This window comes from Nerophis ophidion, linkage group LG16 (assembly GCF_033978795.1).
Source record: "Nerophis ophidion isolate RoL-2023_Sa linkage group LG16, RoL_Noph_v1.0, whole genome shotgun sequence".
Lineage (NCBI taxonomy): Eukaryota > Metazoa > Chordata > Actinopteri > Syngnathiformes > Syngnathidae > Nerophis > Nerophis ophidion.
Window position 1 is genome coordinate 34042120 of NC_084626.1, and position 22741 is coordinate 34064860.

The 22741-nt window shown below is 36.8% G+C and overlaps 1 protein-coding gene across 2 annotated transcripts in view; it reads left to right on the top strand.

Moving 5' to 3' along the window:
* Positions 1–22741, top strand: part of LOC133535271 (chemokine-like protein TAFA-1) — a 450393-nt gene that overhangs the window by 402204 nt on the left and 25448 nt on the right. Inside the window, exon 5 of one of the 2 annotated variants that reach the window (XR_009802190.1) lies at positions 18940–19032. The exons of the other annotated variant lie outside the window; for it this stretch is intronic. The gene's annotated coding sequence lies outside the window, so the exon portion shown is untranslated. The remainder of the gene's footprint in view (positions 1–18939; positions 19033–22741) is intronic. 2 annotated transcript variants of the gene reach the window in all.

Genomic DNA, 22741 nt, shown 5'->3' on the forward strand with positions numbered 1-22741 from the left:
AGCAGATAGTTTTATTTTATTTCGTAACTGGAAAGTGATGAACGATATCTATGAAAGTTAATTTGTCTCTTTAGTACAAAAAGTTGTTTTTGAATTTTTTGCATTTGAATTTTCTGAACTGAATTTTTTTTACATCAAATTATGCTGAACATTTCAGTGATAAATAAAAATGGTAACAAAATGTGGCGTTAAAAAATTCAGTGTTTTAAAGGCCTACTGAAACCCACTACTACTGACCACGCAGTCTGATAGTTTATATATCAATGATGTAATATTAACATTGCAACACATGCCAATACGGCCTTTTTAGTTTACTAAATTGCAATTTTAAATTTCCCGCGAGTTTTTTGTTGAAAACGTCGCGGAATGATGACATGTACGCGTGACGTCATGGACTTTTAGGAAATATTAGCGCTGCACCACTCGCAGCTAATAGTCGTCTGCTTTAACCGCACAATTACACAGTATTTTGGACATCTGTGTTGCTGAATATTTTGCAATTTGTTCATTTAATAATAGAGACTATAAAGAAAACTGCTGTTGGTGGAATGCAGTGGATTGCAGCTGTCTTTAGCACCGACACACAGCCGGTGTTTCTTTGTTTGTTGTGAAGCTTTAACACAGAGCGGTCAAGCGAACATGTTTCTCTACGTCAACCAGCATGATTTTGGATGGGGAAATTGTGATATATATCATACCGGAGACATCAGTGGATTATTCGTCGTCCTGCAGCAGCTGTCATGTCAAAAAAGGCAGCTGTGAGCTTGGCTCCTCGGCTTCTCTCTAAGACACTGCGTGTTCACAGCAGCCATCCGACCTCGAGGTATGTCTTTACAATCTCACTAAAACACTATTAAAACAATAAGCAGATAAGGGATCTTCCAGAATTATCCTTTTAAATGTGTCTAATTACATCTGAAACGCTCACTTTGACGCTCTAGTCCTTCACTATCAAAATTCTAATTCACAAATCTTTCATCCTCGCTCAAATTAATGGGGAAATTGTCGCTTTCTCGGACCGAATTGCTCTTACTGCTGGTGGCTCCCATTATAAACAATGTGAATATGTGTGGAGCCCTGCAACTCGTGACGTCACGCGCACATACTTCCGGTAAAGGCAAGGCTTTTCTATTAGCGACCTAAAGTTGCAAACTTTATAGTGGATGTTCTCTACTAAATCCTTTCAGCAAAAATATGGCAATATCGCGAAATTATCAAGTATGACACATAGAACGGACCTGCTATTCCCGTTTGAATAAGAAAATCTCATTTCAGTAGGCCTTTAATATTTTGTGTATAAAAATTCAGTGCATGAAAAAATCAGTGTTTTATAATTAAGTGTATAAAAATTGAGTGTATGAAAATTCAGTGTTTAAGGTTGTGAATATCCATCCATCCTCGTAAAAATGTAAAAAAAAGTCAGTGCAGAAAAATGTACTGCTTTAAAAGCAAGACCCACCAGGTAGATTAAGGCCCCTTCAACACTAAGGTTATCCAGGGTATATCCCACCTAAACTTATCCTTGTCCACACACACACACACACACACAATGCCACCGTTTAAGACACCCTCCCTCCTCCGTCCCCCGCCGCAACAAAAAAAATGCGAATGTCATAGTCACCACTGACCTGGAATTGTATCCTTACCCTGTGTTTCAATGTAGACTATTGCCACATTTCTTTGAACAATAAACCTTGCTTGCCTCACCATCAGCAGCTGTTAGACTATTGTAGTGAATCATCATACATGAATCACATCTTTAATAGACGTGTGAAAGTAAACAATGTGATACAGAACATTTTACGACAGCCAACAACAGGACACAGTGCTTGTAGGCTGAAATTGGCGGTCGTACTTGACGGCCGCAACCACTTCATGGCTTCACAATAGTTATGGAGTACAAAACTAAACGTTGCGTAATCGCTTGACATACATCGCGGACAATAACTTTGCCAGTCCAAATGTATTCGCTGTTTGCTGTAGTACTCCTTTGTCCACAAGAGCCCGCATACTCGTTGTCTCCCCTTCGACAAATGGACAAAGTTTTTCACTAAGTATAATCACAGCAGACCTGGACATTCAAAAGTGCTCCAGCCGTTCCTGTGGTACAACACACAAGTTGACAAACATATCCCATCAGGCGGTCTTTCTGCCAGGCTTTATCCAAAATCCTCACTCAACTTTGCTATGTTGTCATCTGAGATGCGTTGTATTCGAGATAGCTGCAATCGTGCATTTCTTTCTTTTAAAGGCGTACTGAAATTACATTTTCTTATCTAAACGCGGAGAGCAGGTCCATTCTATGTGTCATACTTGATCATTTCGAGATATTGCCAAATTTTTTCTGAAAGGATTTAGTAGAGAACATCGACAATCAAGTTTGCAACTTTTGGTCGCTAATAAAAAAGCCTTGCCTGTACCGGAAGTCGCAGACGATGACGTCACCCGTGTGAGGGCTCCTCACATCCTCACATTGTTTATAATGGGAGCCCCCAACAAAAAGAGCTATTCAGACCGAGAAAACGACAATTTCCCTATTAATTTGAGCGAGGATGAAAGATTTGTGGCTGAGGATATTGATAGCAAAGGACTAGAAAAAAAATAAAATAAATAAAGTAAATAAAAAAAAGGCGATTGCATTGTGAGCGACTCAGATGTTTTTAGACACATTTACTAGGATAATTCTGGAAGATCCCTTAACTGCTTATTGTTTTAATCGTGTTTTAGTGAGATTTTAAAGATTGTAAAGACATACCTCAAGGTCGGATGGCTGCGGTGAACACGCAGTGTCTCAGAGAGAAGCCGAGGAAACCAAGCTCACAGCTCCCTTTTTGAACATGACACCTGCTGCAGGATGACAAATAATCCATTGATGTCTCCGGTAAGATATATATCACAATTTCCCCATCCAAAAACATGCTGATTGACGTAGAGAAAACATGTTCGCTTGACCGCTCTGTGTTAAAGCTTCACAACAAACAAAGAAACACCGGCTGTGTCTTGGTGCTTAAGACAGCTGCAATACACCGCTTTCCACCAACAGCATTGTTCTTTATAGTCTCCATTATTAAATGAACAAATTGCAAAAGATTCAGCAACACAGATGTCCAAAATACTGTGTAATTACGCCATGAACAGAGACAACTGGTGCAGCGCTAATATTTCCTTACAGTCCGTGACATCACGCGTACGCGTCATCATTCCGCGACGTTTTCAACAAGAAACTCGCGGAAAATTTAAAATTGCAATTTAGTAAACTAAAAAGGCCGTATTGGCATGTGTTGCAATGTTAATATTTCATCATTGATATATAAACTATCAGACTGCGTGGTCGGTAGTAGTGGGTTTCAGTAGGCCTTTAAGCTATTCATGTATGATTTCCACAAGTGTCTGTTATGAAGCTGGTTGTGGTGCGTTCTTTCTGACGTCACTTTCTGTGTGGGGCGCGATCTTTCTGGCCTCACTTCCTCTCCGAACCCAATTTGTAAACGATCGATGAGTCCATACAAAGCTAAGAGCCAGAGATTCAAGAAATAGACAGCGCACTTACCCATGTAAAAAAATATCCAAGATGAGACACATTAAAAGATGGGTTTGTGTGGCTGACACAGGGCTTAGGCTAAAAAATTATTAATCTACGGAGTTATCCGTCTTAATGTAGACAGGGTCTAAGACTATTTCAGAACCAGCCTATGAGGTGCCAAGTGTGAAGTCATGTGACAGGGGTCTTACAAAGAGGCAGGTAATGCAGCACTGCATGCAGCCAGGCCATGTAATCTGCTGTATGTGCTTGGATATGGATTCTATGCACACTTTTAATAGTGGAGGTCGCAGTGCTTTAAAGGGGAACAGTATCACAATTTCAGAAGGCTTAAAACCAATAAAAATCAGTTCCCAGTGGCTTATTTCATTTTTCGAATTTTTTTTCAAAATTTTACACATCAAGGAATATCTCGAAAAAAGGTTTTAAAGTGCCTGATTTTCGCTATCTGTAAATCCTCCGTCCATTTTCCCTTGACGTCACATAGTGATGCCAATAGAAACGAACATGGCGGAAAGCCCAGCAAGATATAGCGACATTAGCTCAGATTCAGACTCGGATTTCAGCGGCTTAAGCGATTCAACAGATTACGCATGTATTGAAACGGATGGTTGGAGTGTGGAGGCAGATAACAAAAACGAAATTGAGAAGAAACTGAAGCTATTGAGCAAATAGCTATTGAAGCTATTCGGCGATCGCCTTCCAACCAACGATTGCATGTTTTGACCAGACCACTGGAGCAAATTAAATCTGCCGATTGGTAAGTGTTTGTTTGGCATTAAATATGGGTGGAGGGAAAGGCTGGAGGCAAATATAGCTACAAATGTACATACAGCTAGTCTAAATAGCATGTTAGCATCGATTAGCTGGCAGTCATGCCGCGACCAAATATGTCTGATTAGCACATAAGTCAATAACATCAACGAAGCTCACCTTTGTGATTTCGTTGACTTTATCGTTGGACATGCATCTGCTTTGAATGTCGCAGGATATCCACACATTCTTGCCATCTCTGTGCCATGTCTGCCGTAGCATCGCCGGTAAAATGTGCAGACCAAACGAGGGACTTTTGCATCTTTTGACACTGGTGCAACTTAAATCCGTCGATTGGTATGTGTGTGTTTGGCATTAAATGTGGGTGGAGGGAAAGGCTGGTTGCAAATATAGCTACAAATGAGCCATAACGGTGTGATATGTACGCATCGATTAACATGCCGTGCTACTCGATGCACACTCCACGTAAATCAACTTGAATCCATCCCTGATCGTGTTGTTACACCCTCCGACAATACACCGACGAGGCATGATGTCTACAAAGTACGGTAAACAGTCGAAAAAACGGAAAATAACAGAGCTAATTTGACTTGTGTGTGTAATGTGTTTGAGAAAATGGTAGATTGCTTCCTATTGTGACGTCACGGGTGAAAGGTCATCGCTCCGACAGGGAACAATTTAAAGGCGTTTAGATCGCCAAATTCACCCTTTTAGAGTTGTGAAATCGGTTAAAGAAACATATGGTCTTTTTTCTGCACCATCAAGGTATATATTGACGCTTACATAGGTCTGGTGATAATGTTCCCCCTTAAGGATAACAATTCCCCAAAACGATTAAAGCTGATCACACAATGGTACAAACACTCACACAAAGTTGACTAATAGAAAAATATGCAACAGACAATCTCAAAAACTGAATGAAGTCTTTGTTTTTTACTGAATAAGACACTCAAAATACCATACCATACCAACTTTATTTATGAAACCCATTGAAAACAAACACAGTTGAAGAACAAAGGGTTGTACACCACAAAGAAATAGAGGCAAAGGACTGACTGAAAAATAACATTTAAAACAGAAGTATAATAAACCAAACAAAATGAACATGAACATGCCTAATGTGGGATTTACAATATTACTTATGATGTAATTTATAACTATGAACAATAAAACGCTGAATGCTCCTCTACGACCACTTCCTTGATTGACGTCTTTTATAATCGATGGATGGTGGTCCATCGGGCGGACGTCAAATATGCAACAAAAACGACAAAACATTTTTTAAATAAATTGTCCACATTTTTGATATGTCACTTTTCTGTACAACTTTGTTGTAGAAATCTGCTTCCGTCCGACACTTACGTCTCAGGCCTCTTCTGCATTGTGCTGCTGTGACATACTACCTATGGTTACCGTAGTAACTTATATGTCACTCAGAAGTGCAGATTCTACCCATTGGAATAATTTCTATGGTTTAAAAATATCCAGCGGGTTGCGTTGAAATGTTAACTATTTTGTATTATGCCCATGTTTTCACGTTGTGGGGGTTTTTGCAACACACTGCGAGGATTGTTCTCCCAGGAAGCAAAACGGACTATTCTGGACAGGACTTGTTTAGAGACAGGTGTGTCCCGAACGCAAGAGGCAGGTGAAAATCACAAGTCGTCATGGAAACTAAAACAAAAAAGGGTGCACAAAAACAAGAACTAATAGTGTCTTAAAACTAGAAGCAAACGGACTATTCCGGACAGGACTTGAAGGTAGGAACATGATTTAATCTTGATTATCAAACAGGTGCAAACTAAAGGGGCACAAAGCAAAGGCAGAACTTAGCGCAGGAAACAAAAGCTAACACTTAAAATAATTAACTGTGGACAGGGCAAAAACTCACTAACTGTGGCATGAACAAACACAAACTTGGCAAGGCATGAAGCAAACACAAGCAATGACGCCAGGCCGGCTGACAAAGACAGACTTAAATACTGGTCTCTTGATTAGAGACAGGTGTGTCCCGAACGCAAGAGGCAGGTGAAAATCATAAGTCGTCATGGAAACTAAAACAAACGAGAACTAATGGAGTCTTAAAACTAACAGAAAATAATAAAACATGATCCAAACCACAGATCATGACACATGTAGCACAGGGGACTGCCTCTTTTATGCTCTTTTGCAAGACCCTTGTCACGTGACTTCAAACTTGACACCTCATTGGCTTGTTTTGAGACAGGATAGATTGCTTCGGTCTTAATTCACCGGAAGTGAGTCTCGCTTTTTGAAGCAGCAAATTTTTCCGCGCAATTTTTTTTTTTTACACTGAATTTTAAAACACTGAGTTTTTATACACTGATTTTTTGGGATACGGAATTTTTACAAACTGATTTTTCCTACACTGAACTTTTAAACACTGAGTTTTTATACACTGCTTTTTAATATACAGAATTTTTGTTCACTGAATTTTCAAGCACCAAATTTTTATGTGCGGAAATTTTATACACTGAATTATCATACATTGAATTTTTATAAATTGAAATTTTGAAAACACACATTTTGCTACAGCATTTTTTTTCTCTTGTCAGCATAAATTGATGTTAAATAATTATTTGGCATAAATTCAGTGTCCAAAAAAAAAAAGCTTTTGCAATAAAGACACAATTTAACCTCCATTATAACTAACTGCCTTGTTTATTTTTAGTGGACCCTCACCAATATAACAATGGATATATTTAACAAAGTGTGTAAGGACGGACCTAAACCACAGTTCAGTGTAAGCAACATATCTAACAGGCCATAGTAGTCAAAAAAAAAAACAATAATAAAGCGGGAGGGAAAAGTGGGCGGTGCCTCCGACCACTGATTTTTCCTACACTGGACTTTTAAACACTGAGTTTTTATACACTGCTTTTTAATATACAGAATTTTTGTTCACTGAATTTTTAAACACCAAATTTTTATGTGCGGAAATTTTATACACTGAATTATCATACATTGAATTTTTATAAATTGAAATTTTGAAAACACACATTTTGCTACAGCATTTTTTTTCCCTTGTCAGCATAAATTGATGTTAAATAATTATTTTGCATAAAATCAGTGTCCAAAAAAAAAATATTTTGCAATAAAGACACAATTTAATCTCCATTATAACTAACTGCCTTGTTTATTTTTAGTGGACCCTCACCAATATAACAATGGATATATTTAACAAAGTGTGTAAGGACGCACCTAAACCACAGTTCAGTGTAAGCAACATATCTAACAGGCCATAGTAGTAGAAAAAAAAAACAATAATAAAGCGGGAGGGAAAAGTGGGCAGTGCCTCTGACCACTGATTTTTCCTACACTGTACTTTTAAACACTGAGTTTTTATACACTGCTTTTTAATATACAGAATTTTTGTTCACTGAATTTTTAAACACCAAATGTTTATGTGCGGAAATTTTATACACTGAATTATCATACATTGAATTTTTGTAAATTGAAATTTTGAAAACACACATTTTGCTACAGCATTTTTTTCTCTTGTCAGCATAAATTGATGTTAAATAATTATTTTGCATAAATTCAGTGTCCAAAAAAAAAAAGCTTTTGCAATAAAGACACAATTTAACCTCCATTATAACTAACTGCCTTGTTTATTTTTAGTGGACCCTCACCAATATAACAATGGATATATTTAACAAAGTGTGTAAGGACGCACCTAAACCACAGTTCAGTGTAAGCAACATATCTAACAGGCCATAGTAGTAAAAAAAAAAAAAAACAATAATAAAGCGGGAGGGAAAAGTGGGCAGTGCCTCTGGCCACTAATTTTTCCTACACTGTACTTTTAAACACTGAGTTTTTATACACTGCTTTTTATTATACAGAATTTTTGTTCACTGAATTTTTAAGCACCAAATTTGTATGTGCGGAAATTTTATACACTGAATTATCATACATTGAATTTTTATAAATTGAAATTTTGAAAACACACATTTTGCTACAGCATTTTTTTTCTCTTGTCAGCATAAATTGATGTTAAATAATTATTTTGCATAAATTCAGTGTCCCAAAAAAAAAAAGCTTTTGCAATAAAGACACAATTTAACCTCCATTATAACTAACTGCCTTGTTTATTTTTAGTGGACCCTCACCAATATAACAATGGATATATTTAACAAAGTGTGTAAGGACGCACCTAAACCACAGTTCAGTGTAAGCAACATATCTAACAGGCCATAGTAGTAAAAAAAAAAAACAATAATAAAGCGGGAGGGAAAAGTGGGCAGTGCCTCTGGCCACTAATTTTTCCTACACTGGACTTTTAAACACTGAGTTTTTATACACTGCTTTTTAATATACAGAATTTTTGTTCACTGAATTTTTAAACACCAAATTTTTATATGCGAAAATTTTATACACTGAATTATCATACATTGAATTTTTATAAATTGAAATTTTGAAAACACACATTTTGCTACAGCATTTTTTTTCTCTTGTCAGCATAAATTGATGTTAAATAATTATTTTGCATAAATTCAGTGTCCAAAAAAAAAAAAGCTTTTGCAATAAAGACACAATTTAACCTCCACGGCCCTGCGATGAGGTGGCGACTTGTCCAGGGTGTACCCCGCCTTCCGCCCGATTGCAGCTGAGATAGGCGCCAGCGCCCCCCGCGACCCCAAAAGGGAATAAGCGGTAGAAAATGGATGGATGGAATAACTAACTGCCTTGTTTATTTTTAGTGGACCCTCACCAATATAACAATGGATATATTTACCAAAGTGTGTAAGGACGCACCTATACCACAGTTCAGTGTAAGCAACATATCTAATGGGCCATAGTAGTAAAAAAAAAAACAATAATAAAGCAGGAGGGAAAAGTGGGCAGTGCCTCTGACCACTGATTTTTCCTACACTGTACTTTTAAACACTGAGTTTTTATACACTGCTTTTTAATATACAGAATTTTTGTTCACTGAATTTTTAAACACCAAATGTTTATGTGCGGAAATTTTATACACTGAATTATCATACATTGAATTTTTGTAAATTGAAATTTTGAAAACACACATTTTGCTACAGCATTTTTTTCTCTTGTCAGCATAAATTGATGTTAAATAATTATTTTGCATAAATTCAGTGTCCAAAAAAAAAAAAGCTTTTGCAATAAAGACACAATTTAACCTCCATTATAACTAACTGCCTTGTTTATTTTTAGTGGACCCTCACCAATATAACAATGGATATATTTAACAAAGTGTGTAAGGACGCACCTAAACCACAGTTCAGTGTAAGCAACATATCTAACAGGCCATAGTAGTAAAAAAAAAAAAAAACAATAATAAAGCGGGAGGGAAAAGTGGGCAGTGCCTCTGGCCACTAATTTTTCCTACACTGGACTTTTAAACACTGAGTTTTTATACACTGCTTTTTAATATACAGAATTTTTGTTCACTGAATTTTTAAGCACCAAATTTGTATGTGCGGAAATTTTATACACTGAATTATCATACATTGAATTTTTATAAATTGAAATTTTGAAAACACACATTTTGCTACAGCATTTTTTTTCTCTTGTCAGCATAAATTGATGTTAAATAATTATTTTGCATAAATTCAGTGTCCCAAAAAAAAAAAGCTTTTGCAATAAAGACACAATTTAACCTCCATTATAACTAACTGCCTTGTTTATTTTTAGTGGACCCTCACCAATATAACAATGGATATATTTAACAAAGTGTGTAAGGACGCACCTAAACCACAGTTCAGTGTAAGCAACATATCTAACAGGCCATAGTAGTAAAAAAAAAAAACAATAATAAAGCGGGAGGGAAAAGTGGGCAGGGCCTCTGGCCACTAATTTTTCCTACACTGGACTTTTAAACACTGAGTTTTTATACACTGCTTTTTAATATACAGAATTTTTGTTCACTGAATTTTTAAACACCAAATTTTTATGTGCGAAAATTTTATACACTGAATTATCATACATTGAATTTTTATAAATTGAAATTTTGAAAACACACATTTTGCTACAGCATTTTTTTTCTCTTGTCAGCATAAATTGATGTTAAATAATTATTTGGCATAAATTCAGTGTCCAAAAAAAAAAAGCTTTTGCAATAAAGACACAATTTAACCTCCATTATAACTAACTGCCTTGTTTATTTTTAGTGGACCCTCACCAATATAACAATGGATATATTTAACAAAGTGTGTAAGGACGCACCTAAACCACAGTTCAGTGTAAGCAACATATCTAACAGGCCATAGTAGTAAAAAAAAAAACAATAATAAAGCGGGAGGGAAAAGTGGGCAGTGCCTCTGACCACACGCCGATAAAGTTAACAGCCACTCTTCCTCTCCACTGCCCTTCGGCTCCGGAGGCTGACGCTGAGCGCCGCATACAAAAATAATGAAGGCAGTTAAGTCCACCAAGCCAGAAGATCAGCACACCATGACAGGTTGATCACCCGATTTGTATTCGTTTAACTGACTCACCCCCCACCTGAGCACGATCAGCGTCTTTTCTTAATGCTCTGCGACAATGACTTTGAATAGAAGCAGAGTCTAATGTGACAGCAGGGGGGCAGCCAGTGAAGGTTAGACCACCCGGGGGCTTGCCAAGGTTGTCCTTCAGATTCATACAACAGTTCGTAGACTTTCACTTGGACGCCACATTGGGGTCTATTCAGAATGTTAAAGGGGACCTATGATGATTTTAATCTACATGTAAAAAAAAAAACTTCCTTATGGTCTAGATCAGGGGTCACCAACCTTTTTGAAACCAAGAGCTACTTCTTGGCTACTGATTAATACGAAGGACTACCAGTTTGATACACACTTAAATAAATTGCCAGAAATAGCCAATTTGCTCAATTTACCTTTAAGAAATAAATCTATATATAAATTAAAAAATGGGTATTTCTGTCTGTCATTCCGTCGTATATTTTTTTTCCTTTTACGGAAGGTTTTTTGTAGAGAATAAATGATGAAAAAAACACTTAATTAAACAGTTTAAAAGAGGAGTAAAAAGGAAACAAATGAAAATTAAATTTTGAAACATAGTTTCTCTTCAATTTCGACTCTTTAATATTCAAAATTCAACCGAAAAAACATGAGAAAAACTAGCTAATTCGAATCTTTTTGAAAAAAATTAAAAAATTATTTATGGGACATCATTAGTAATTTTTCCTGATTTAATAATAATTTTAGAATTTTGATGACATGTTTTAGATATGTTAAAATCTAATCTACACTTTGTTAGAATATATAACAAATTGGACCAAGCTATATTTCTAACAAAGACAAAACATTATTTCTTGTAGATTTTCCGGAACAAAAAATTTAAAAGAAATTCAAAACACTTTGAAATAAGATTTAAATTTGATTCTAAAGATTTTCCAGATTTACCAGAATATCTTTTTTTTTATTTTAATCATAATAACTTTGAAAACATATTTCACAAATATTCTTTGTGGAAAAAACATAAGCTAAAATGAAAAATTAAATTACTATTTATTTATTATTCTTTACAATAAAAAAAACAAATTTACTTGAACATTGATTTAAATTGTCAGGAAAGAAGAGGAAGGAATTTAAAAGGAACAAAGGTATATGTGTTTAAAAATCCTAAAATCATTTTCAATTTTTAATTTTTTTTCTAAAATTGTCTTTCTGAAAGTTATAAGAAGCAAAGTAAAAAAAAAAAAATAAATGTATTCAAACAAGTGAAGACCAAGTCTTTGAAATATTTTCTTGGATTTTCAAATTCTATTTGAGTTTTGTCCCTCTTAGAATTAACTAGCGAGACCAGCTTGCTAGTAAATAAACACAATTTTAAAAATAGAGGCAGCTCACTGGTAAGTGCTGCTGTTTGAGCTATTTTTAGAACAGACCAGCGGGCGACTCATCTGGTCCTTACGGGCTACCTGGTGCCCGCGGGCACCGCGTTGGTGACCCCTGGTCTAAATCAGTGGTTCTCAAATGGGGGTACGCGTACCCCTTGGCAAACCTTCAAGTACCCCAAGGTATGCCAAGGGGTATGTGAGATTTTTTTTTAAATATTCTAAAATTAGCAACAATTCATAAATCCTTTTTAAATATATTTGTTGAATAATACTTCAACAAAATATGAATGTAAGTTCATAAACTGTGAAAAGAAATGCAATATTCAGTGTTGACAGCTATATTTTTCGTGGACATGTTCCATAAAAATTGATGTTAAAGATTTCTTTTTTTGTGAAGAAATGTTTAGAATGAAGTTCATGAATCCAGATGGATCTCTATTACAATCCCCAAAGAGGGCACTTTAAGTTGATGATTACTTCTATGTGTAGAAATCTTTATAATTGAATCACTTGTTTATTTTTAAACAAGTTTTTAGTTTTTTTATATATCTTTTTTTCCAAATAAAGACCACTACAAATGAGTGAAAATTTGAACTGTTATACAATTTAATAAATCAGAAACTGATGACATAGTGCTGTATTTTACTTCTTTATCTTTATTTCAACAAAAATGCTTTGCTCTGATTAGGGGGTACTTGAATTAAAAAAATGTTCACAGAGGGTACATCACTGAAAAAAGGTTGAGAACCACTGTTTTAGATAACATTTATTGGATGTGTTTTAGAGTAAAAGTTCCTCCACAGTCACTTTTATAACCCGTTTTTTGAGTCTGTCTGCCAGATGTTCGATTCTGGAGGCGTTCCCAGATTTCAAATGAAACAACACCCCACCCTCTCCAAAAGTGTAAAAATGTATCTTTTAAAAATGTACACTGTATTGCCAAAAGTATTTGGCCACCCATTCAAATGATGAGAATCAGGTGTCCTAATCACTAGCCCAGGCCACAGGTGTATAAAATCAAGCACTTAGGCATGGAGACTGTTTCTACAAACATTTGTGAAAGAATGGGCCGCTCTCAGGGGTTCAGTGAGTTACAACGTGGAACTGTCTTAGGATGCCCCCTGTGCAACAAATCCAGTCGTGAAATGTCCTCGCTCCGAAATATTCCAAAGTTGGCTTTATTGTAAGAAAATGGAAGAGTTTGGGAACAACATCAACTCAACCACCAAGTGGTAGGCCGTGTAAACTGACAGAGAGGGGTCACTGGATGCTGAAGCGCATAGTGCAAAGAGGTCGCCGACTTTCTGCACGGTCTGTTGCTACAGAGCTCCAAACGTCATGTGACTTTCCAATTAGCCCACGTACAGTACGCAGAGAGCTTCATGGAATGAGTTTCCATGGCCGAGCAGCTGCATCTAAGCCATACATAACCAAGTCCAGTGCAAAGTGTCAGATGCAGTGGTGTAAAGCACGTCGCCACTGGACTCTAAAGCAGTAGAGTGATGAATCACACTTTTCGAGTCTGGACGAGTCTGGGTTTGGAGATTGCCAGGAGAACGGTACACTTCGGACTGCATTGTACCAAGTGTGAAATTTGGTGGAGGAGGAATTATGGTGTGGGTTTTTTTTTTCAGGAGTTGGGGATTGCCTCTTAATTCCAGTGTAAGGAACTTTGAATGCTCCAGGATACCAAAACATTTTGGACAATTCCATGCTCCCAACCCTGTGGGAACAGTTTGAGGCGGGCCCCTTCCTCTTTCAACATGACTGTGTGTAACAGGGTCAAATACGTCTTGTAAATAATGTATTTTCTATTGTTTTATTATTGTTATAATTACACAAAATAAGTAAGTTACATGTAAATACCTGAATATTGTTTGATGTTTTGTCAATGTGGAACCATTGTCTCGTTGTCCCTCCTACTGCAATAATTACTGTGACACCTGTCTTTTTATATGCGTTGGACACGCCCTCCAACTTCCCTTTTTGTCTACGATAACGGGAGAGGTAGGCGTCCATGCGACGACAGAAAATATTTTGTCTTGTTAAGAACTTTAATTCATTTCTTGTTCATTATCATATTTGTGTAGGGGCTCGACGATGGCACAAAGTATTTGATGACAATTGTATTCTGTATTATCAGGTATGTTTTTATTTGACTTTGTATGTAACTACGCTGCCCTTTTTGTCTACGATAACGGGAGAGGGGTTGGACGATGGCACAAAGTATTTGATGACAATTGTATTCTGTATTATCAGTAAAGTGCAGTGGAGAAACCCATGGTGTCGGTCGTGCTCCATAAACAACACACAACGCAGAGGAAAAGACCACCGGTTACATGTGCACCAGTGCACAGAGCAAGGTCCATAAAAACATGGATTACAGAGTCTGGTGTGGATGAACTTGACTGGCCTGCACAGAGTCCTGACCTGAACCCGATAGATCACCGTTGGGATGAATTAGAACGGAGACTTGATAGCCAGGCCTTCTGGACCAACATCAGTGTGTGACCTCACCAATGTGCTTTTGGAAGAATGGTGGAAAACTCCTAGAAACACACTCCGCAACCTTGTGGACAGCCTTCCCAGAAGAGTTGAAGCTGTAATAGCTGCAAAAAGTGGACCGAAATCATATTGAACCCTATTGGTTAGGAATGGGATGGCCCTTCGAGTTCATATGTGAGTCAACTTTTGGCAATATAGTGTATATATCTTCAGGTTTTTCTCCAGACAAAAAAAATAACCACCAATCGATTCAAAGCAACATTGTTAATTTTGACAGCAGTTTTTAATTTAGTTTTAGTCATAGTCTTGACGAAAATGCCTTTTAGTCTGTCATATTTTAATCACGTTTTAGTGTAGTATTAGTCGAGGGAATTTTCCAACATTTTAGTCAACTAAAATGACAGTAGATTTTGTCGATTGAAGTCCTCTTCTCTTTAGGATGCACACACACATTAAGACGTGGGACTTGGTAAATGCATCCAGTTTTGTTTTGGCGGTTGGAAATCCAGCGTCCTTATCTCACAAAGAAAAGCATCTGATTAGCTCACTCACCGACCTACTTTCTGGAACAATTTCCCTTGTGGATCAATAAAGTTTGTCTAAGTCTAAGACGTTATTAAATACAATTGGATTTTTGTTTCTGTCAACATTTGTTCCTCTCGTTCTTATTTGTTGCCTAAAATGTGCGTTGATTCTTTGTTAATGTGTTTTTTTCCAATTGTGTCAATTTGATTTGATTAGTTATTGTCTCATTTCAGTTAGAGGAAAATAGTTTGTTGATAATAATTAAAACGGAAATTATTAGCCAAAAAAAGAACACTGAGCCAAATGAAAAAAAAGCTGTTTTAGCAGTATTTAAGTCACTGCATGTTGCATGCCGGTGTTATTAAACACATGTCACGATTACATGAAAATAATACTTTATTGTACCTTTTTTGTACAAACCCCGTTTCCATATGAGTTGGGAAATTGTGTTAAATGTAAATATAAAGGGAATACAATGATTTGCAAATCACTTTCAACTCATATTCAGTTGAATATGCTACAAAGACAACATATTTGATGTTCAAACTTACAAACCTTTTTTTTTTGCAAAAAATCATTAACTTTAAAATTTCATGCCAGCAACACATGACAAACAAGTTGAGAAAGGTGGCAATGAATACTGATAAAGTTGAGGAATGCTCATCAAAAACTTATTTGGAACATCCCACTGATTTGCAGGGTAATTGGTGAACAGGTGGGTGCCATGATTGGGTATAAAAACAGCTTCCCAAAAAATGCTTAGTGTTTCACAAGAAAGGATGGGGCGAGGTACACCCCTTTGTCCACAACTGCATGAACAAATAGTCAAACAGTTTAAGAACAATGTTTCTCAAAGTGCAATTGCAAGAAATTTAGGGATTTCAACATCTAGGGTCCATAATATCATCAAAAGGTTCAGAGAATCTGGAGAAATCACTCCACGTAAGCAGCATGGCCGGAAACCAACATTGAATGACCATGACCTTAGATCCCTCAGACGGCACTGTATAAAAACCCAACATCAATCTCTAAATGGATATCACCACATGGGCTCAGGAACACTTCAGAAAACCACTGTCACTAAATACAGTTGGTCGCTACATCTGTAAGTGTAAGTTAAAGCTCTACTGTGCAAAGCGAAAGCCATTTATCAACAACATCCAGAAATGCCGCCGGCTTCTCTGGGCCCGAGATCATCTAAGATGTAATGATGCAAAGTGGGAAAGTGTTTTGTGGTCTGATGAGTCCACATTTCAAATTGTTTTTGGAAATATTCGACATCGTGTCATCCGGACCAAAGCGGAAGCGAACCATCCAGACTGTTATCGATGCAAAATTCAAAACCCAGCATCTGTGATGATTTGGGGGTGCATTAGTGCCCAAGGCATGGGTAAATTACACATCTGGGAAGGTACCATAATGCTGAAAGGTACATACAGGTTTTGGAACAACATATGCTGCCATCTAAGCGCCGTCCTTTTCATGGACGCCCATGCTTATTTCAGCAAGACAATGTCAAGCCACATTCAGCACGTGTTTCAACAGCGTGGCTTTGTAAAAAAAGAGTGCGGGTACTTTCCTGGCCCGCCTGCAGTCCAGTTCTGTCTCCCATCAAATATGTGTGGCGTGTATTGAAGCGTAAAATACGGCAGCGGAGACCCTGGACTGTTGAACGTGGGAAGCTCTCTATAAAACAAGAATGGGACAGAATTTTACTTTCAAAGCTTCAACAATTAGTTTCCTCAGTTCCCAAACGATTATTGAGTGTTGTTATGTGATGTAGCAGTGGTGAACATGCCCTTTCCCAACTACTTTGGCACGTGTTGCAGCCATGAAATTATAAGTTAATGATTATTTGCAAAAAAAAAACTGTTTATCATTTTGAACATCAAACCCATATTCAAATGAATATGGGTTGGAAATTATTTGCAAATCATTGTATTCCGTTTACATTTTACACAATTTCCCAACTCATATGGAAACGGGGTTTGTAGTTGAAACTGGCTGAGAGCTTGACTTGATGTCTAACTAAGTGTTTCCACCACATGGTGACGTCACGACATAGCCAGTATAGTATATATATATATATATATATATATATATATATATATATATATATATATATATATATATATATATATATATGTTTGTCAGTAAAAGGCCTTGTAGTTAGAGTTCAAACCCCAGCCAAGTCATACCAAAGACTATAAAAATGAAAAATTACCTCTCTCAGCACCAATGTTGGAATTGGAGGTTAAATCACCCAAATGATTCCTTAGCATGGCCACCGCTGCTGCTCACTGCTCCCCTCACCTCCCAGGAGTTGGAACAAGGGGATGGGTCAAAGGCAGAGGGTAAATTCACCACACCTAGTGTGTGTGTGTGAATATCAGTGACACTTTAACTTTATCTTTATAAAACCAAAAGGCAAGTTCACACCAAAACACATGACTGGATGATTTGTTAAAACATTTATAAAGGCAGAAAAGACAGAATGCATCATGGGTCCCCTTTAAGGTAGGTACAGTATAGGGCGTTGTTTGCTCCAAAGAGTGCATCTTAATCTCAATTCCTTTACATCAGGGGTCACCAACCTTTTTGAAACCAAAAGCTACTTCTTGAGTACTAATTAATGCGAAGGGCTACCAGTTTGATACACACTTTAAAAAATTGCCAGAAATAGCCAATTTGCTCAATTTACCTTTAATAAATAAATATATATATATATATATGTATATATATATATATATATATATATATATATATATATATATATATATATATATATATATATATATATATATATAAATATATGGAACATCATTAGTAATTTTTCCTGATTAAAATTAATTTTAGAATTTTGATGACATGTTTTAAATAGGTTAAAATCTAATCTGCACTTTGTTAGAATATATAACTAATTGGACCAAGCTATATTTCTAACAAAAACAAATCATTATTTCTTCTAGAGTTTCCAGAACAACAATTTTTAAGGAAATTCAAAAGACTTTGAAATAAGATTTAGATTTGATTCTAAATATTTTCTAGATTTGCCAGAATAATTTTTGGGAATTTTAATCATAATAAGTTTGAAGAAATATTTCACAAGTATTCTTTGTTGAAAAAACAAAAGCTAAAATGAAGAATTAAATTAAAATGTATTTATCATTCTTTACAATGAAAAAAATATATATTTAATTGAACATTGATTTAAATTGTCAGGAAAGAAGAGGAAGGAATTTAAAAGGTAAAAAGGTATATGTGTTTAAAAATCCTAAAATAATTTTTAAGGTTGTTTTTGTCTCTAAAATTGTCTTTCTGAAAGTTATAAGAATCGAAGTAAAAAAATAAATGAATTCATTTAAACAAGTGAAGACCAAGTCTTTAAAATATTTTCTTGGATTTTCAAATTCTATTTGAGTTTTGTCTCTCTTAGAATTAAAAAATGTCGAGCAAAGCGAGACCAGCTTGCTAGTAAATAAATGAAATTTAAAAAATAGAGGCAGCTCACTGGTAAGTGCTGCTATTTGAGCTATTTTTAGAACAGGCCAGCGGGCGACGCATCTGGTCCTTACGGGCGACCTGGTGCCCGCGGGCACCGCGTTGGTGACCTCTGCTTTACATGATTCAACTGCTAATTTTGTCATTTTGCACGCAGTTTGACCAAACATGTTTAAGAGTCAATCAAATCCTCAAATTAGCGAAGGTTGCTTTTCTATCCAAATACACACATGTACTTTTTCTCTTGACCCTCTCTTTGCAGAACACCCAGCCATACTCCCCTTTTTAGCTTCCGGAAGCAAAATGCAGAGGAAACGTCAACCGAAATTGAGCTGCATTCTTGCTTCTGTAAAAGGTTAGTCTGTCTCCAGCTGTTCTTTCTATTTTTTTTTTTCTGTGTGTATTTAACGGTCGCTCTCCCGTCAGTGGCGTCAGGCAAGTCATCCTCAGTGATGTCTCATTAACCCAAATACTCAGCGCAAAATAATCAAATGTGTGTTTACATGCTGTGCATGATTAGGCAAGCGTGACACAAATACTGAATGTGCTACCACCCACGGTAAATATTTATCATGGCACACCAGAAGTGGATCGAAGTGAAGTGTATGCATGGAAGTGGATAGATGGTGTAAAAAAAACCTCTGCTTCTACTCAAGTGTTTCATACGATGTTGTAACGATACCAATATTTTGGTACCGGTACTAAAAAATTGTTGGTACTTTTCTAAATAAAGGGGACCCCCCAAAAAATTTCATTATTGGCTTTATTTTAACAAAAAAATCTTAGTGTAGATTAGGGGTGTAACGGTACACAAAAATTTTGGTTCGGTACGTACCTCGGTTTAGAGGTCACGGTTCAGTTAATTTTTGGTTCAATAAGAAAACAACAAAATATTAATTTTTGGGTTATTTATTTACCAAATTTGTAAGCAATGGCTTTATCCTTTTAACATTGGGAACACTATAATAATTCTGCCCACGTAAATCAACATTAAACTGGCTCAACTTGTTGCTCAGATTAAATAAAATGACAAAAATGTTCTTCGACATATAAAAAGTGCAACATTAAACAGTTTCAAGTCAACTCATCATTTAATATAGCATTTGGGAAGCCTGTAGTTTATTTTTATTATGTAAATGTTATATTTTTATCAACATGTGATAACAGGGACCTTGCCATTCAAACTAGGCTGCTACATTACTAAGGACTAATGTAACTATAGCTGAAAAAATTGTACAATAGCAATAGGAGAGACTGTTCATCCCTGAACACCATGGAGTTCATGTAGGCTTAATGATGCACTTACATTATTATATCACTAGCATACACTCACACACATACACACCCACCGCACAATGAGCAAACACACTCACCGTAAAATGAGCTAACGTTATGCTAAAAGTTAATTACCCTTCACCTCAAGCCAGGACTGCGAGCGAGCCGAGTTTGTTTCTAGAACGTCACTTAGAATGTTGACTGGGAGGTGTTTATTATAATTTGGGGAGAATCCGCTGCTCACCTGCTAAACACCTATTTGCTCGATGCTGAAGCGCTTACTACATGCGCTCTGAATACGCACTGCTGATTGGTTGTTACCGCTCTGAATATACACTGCTGATTGGCTGTTACCGCTATATATGTAACCAATCAGATGGTTGTGTGGGTGGGACAATGCTGGGTGCTGTGTAGGAGACAGAGGCAGAAGGGAGCGGAGCAGCTTGTTAAGACTTTAGCTTAGGCAGCTACTTCAAATGTTCATGTGGAAACTTGTTCGGTACACCTCCGAACCGAACCGGAAACCCCGAACCGAAACAGTTCAATACACCCCTAGTGCACATTAAGCATATGTTTCTCATTGCAGTTAAGTCCTTGAATAAAATAGTGTAAATACTAAATAAATGGTCATTTAGTAGTAAGTAAGCAAACAAAGGCTCATAATTAGTCTGCTGACATATGCAGTAGCAAATTGTGTCATTTTTCATTCTATTGTTTTGTCAACATTATGAAGGACAATTGGTAGAAAATGAATTATTAATCTACTTGTTCATTTACTGTTAATATCTGCTTACTTTCTCTTTTAACATGTTCTATCTACACTTCTGTTGAAATGTAACAATCACGTATCCTTCTGTTGTTTGATACTTTACATTAGTTTTGGATGATAACAACAAATTTGGGTATCAATATGATAAAAAGTAGTTACAGGATCAGACACTGGTAAAATTCAAAGTCCTCATGTGTCCAGGGACATATTTCCTGAGTTTATAAACATACTATACATTTGGAAAAAACGAAAGAAGATGTTGTGATGCCGAAAAATATCGCCGTAATCATACTAATATCGACCGGATACGTGCCTGTACTTGATATCATTACAGTGGATGTTAGGTGTAGCTCCACCTATGCCGTTTGTTCACAGTGTGTAGTAAGGCATGTTTTGCTATTCCCGGTCCTCCAGTGATAATGCTTGTAAGAAACTTACTTTATTTGTCATCATGGAGGCGAGGATTAGTGATTTAAAAGTAACTAAAACACTGCCGATGGCGGATGGACGTTAGCTGCTGGATAGCTAGCCATGTCTTAAAGCACCTCTTCCTGAGGGTGTCTCAGTATTACAAATTTACCTTTATAATTTTTTTTTAAGCCAGAATGTGTCCATTCTCCCTTTTCTGTCTAAACACTGTGTGTGCTTGTAAGTACTCTGTGATTGTGTGACGCCGAACATGCTCCTCTGCTCTTAAAAGGGAACACTATCACAATTTCAGAAGGGTTAAAAACAAAAAAAATCAGTTCCGAGTGGCTTAATTTATTTTTCGAAGTTTTTCAAAAAATGTACCCATCCCGGAATATCCCGAAAAAAGGCTTTAAAGTGCCTGATTTACACTATCTGTGAAGCCACCGTCCATTTTCCTGTGACGTCATCCAGTGATGCCAATACAAAAAAACTATGGCGGATAGCACAGCAAGATATAGCGACATTTGCTCGGATTCAAACTCGGATTTCAGAGGCTTAAGCAATTCAACAGATTACGCATGTATTGAAACGGATGGTTGGAGTGTGGAGGCAGATAGCGAAAACGAAATTGAAGAAGAAACGGAAGCTATTGAGCGAATAGCTATTGACGCTATTCGGCCATGTCTGCCTTAGCATCGCCTGTAAAATGTGCAGACCAAACGAGGGACTTTCGCAATTTGTTCCACTGGAACAACTTAAATCCGTCGATTGGTAAGTGTTTGTTTGGCATTAAATGTGAGTGGAGGGAAACGCTGGATGTAATTATAGCTGGCAGTCATGCCGCGACCAAATATGTCTGATTAGCACATAAGTCAATAACATCAACAAAACTCACCTTTGTGATTTTGTTGACTTTATCGTTCGAAATGTATCTGCAGGATATCCATACATCTCTGTGCCATGTCTGCCTTAGCATCGCCGGTAAAATGTGCAGACCATAGCATGTTAGCATCGATTTGCATGCCGTGCTAATCAAAGCACACTCCATGTAAGTCAACTTGAATCCGTCCCTGATCGTGTTGTTACACCCTCCGACAACACACCGATGAGGCATGATGTCTCCAAAGTACGGAAAACAGTCGAAAAAACGGAAAATAACAGAGCTGATTTGACTCGATGTTTATAATGTGTTTGCTGACGTCACGTTGTGACGTCATCGCTCCGAGAGCAAATAATAGAAAGGCATTTAATTTGCCAAAATTCACCCATTTATAGTTCGGAAATCGGTTAAAAAAATAAATGGTCTTTTTTCTGCAACATCAAGGTATATATTGACGCTTACATAGCTCTGGTGATAATGTTCCCCTTTAAACCAGCACATCACAACGTGACTTTGGCGTGGTGCGGCTTCGGTACGTTTCAGAGATGGTATCGTACTGAAAATGATTCATTAGTATCGCGGTACTATACTAATACCAGTATACTGTACAACCCTATATTTTTGTTTCCTTTTTTTGTTCCATGTCGTGCTTTTTTTTTTTTGGCTGCCACTAAGAGTTCCTCGAATCGCCGTGCCAATCCTATTTGGTACTAATCTGTGACATGCTAC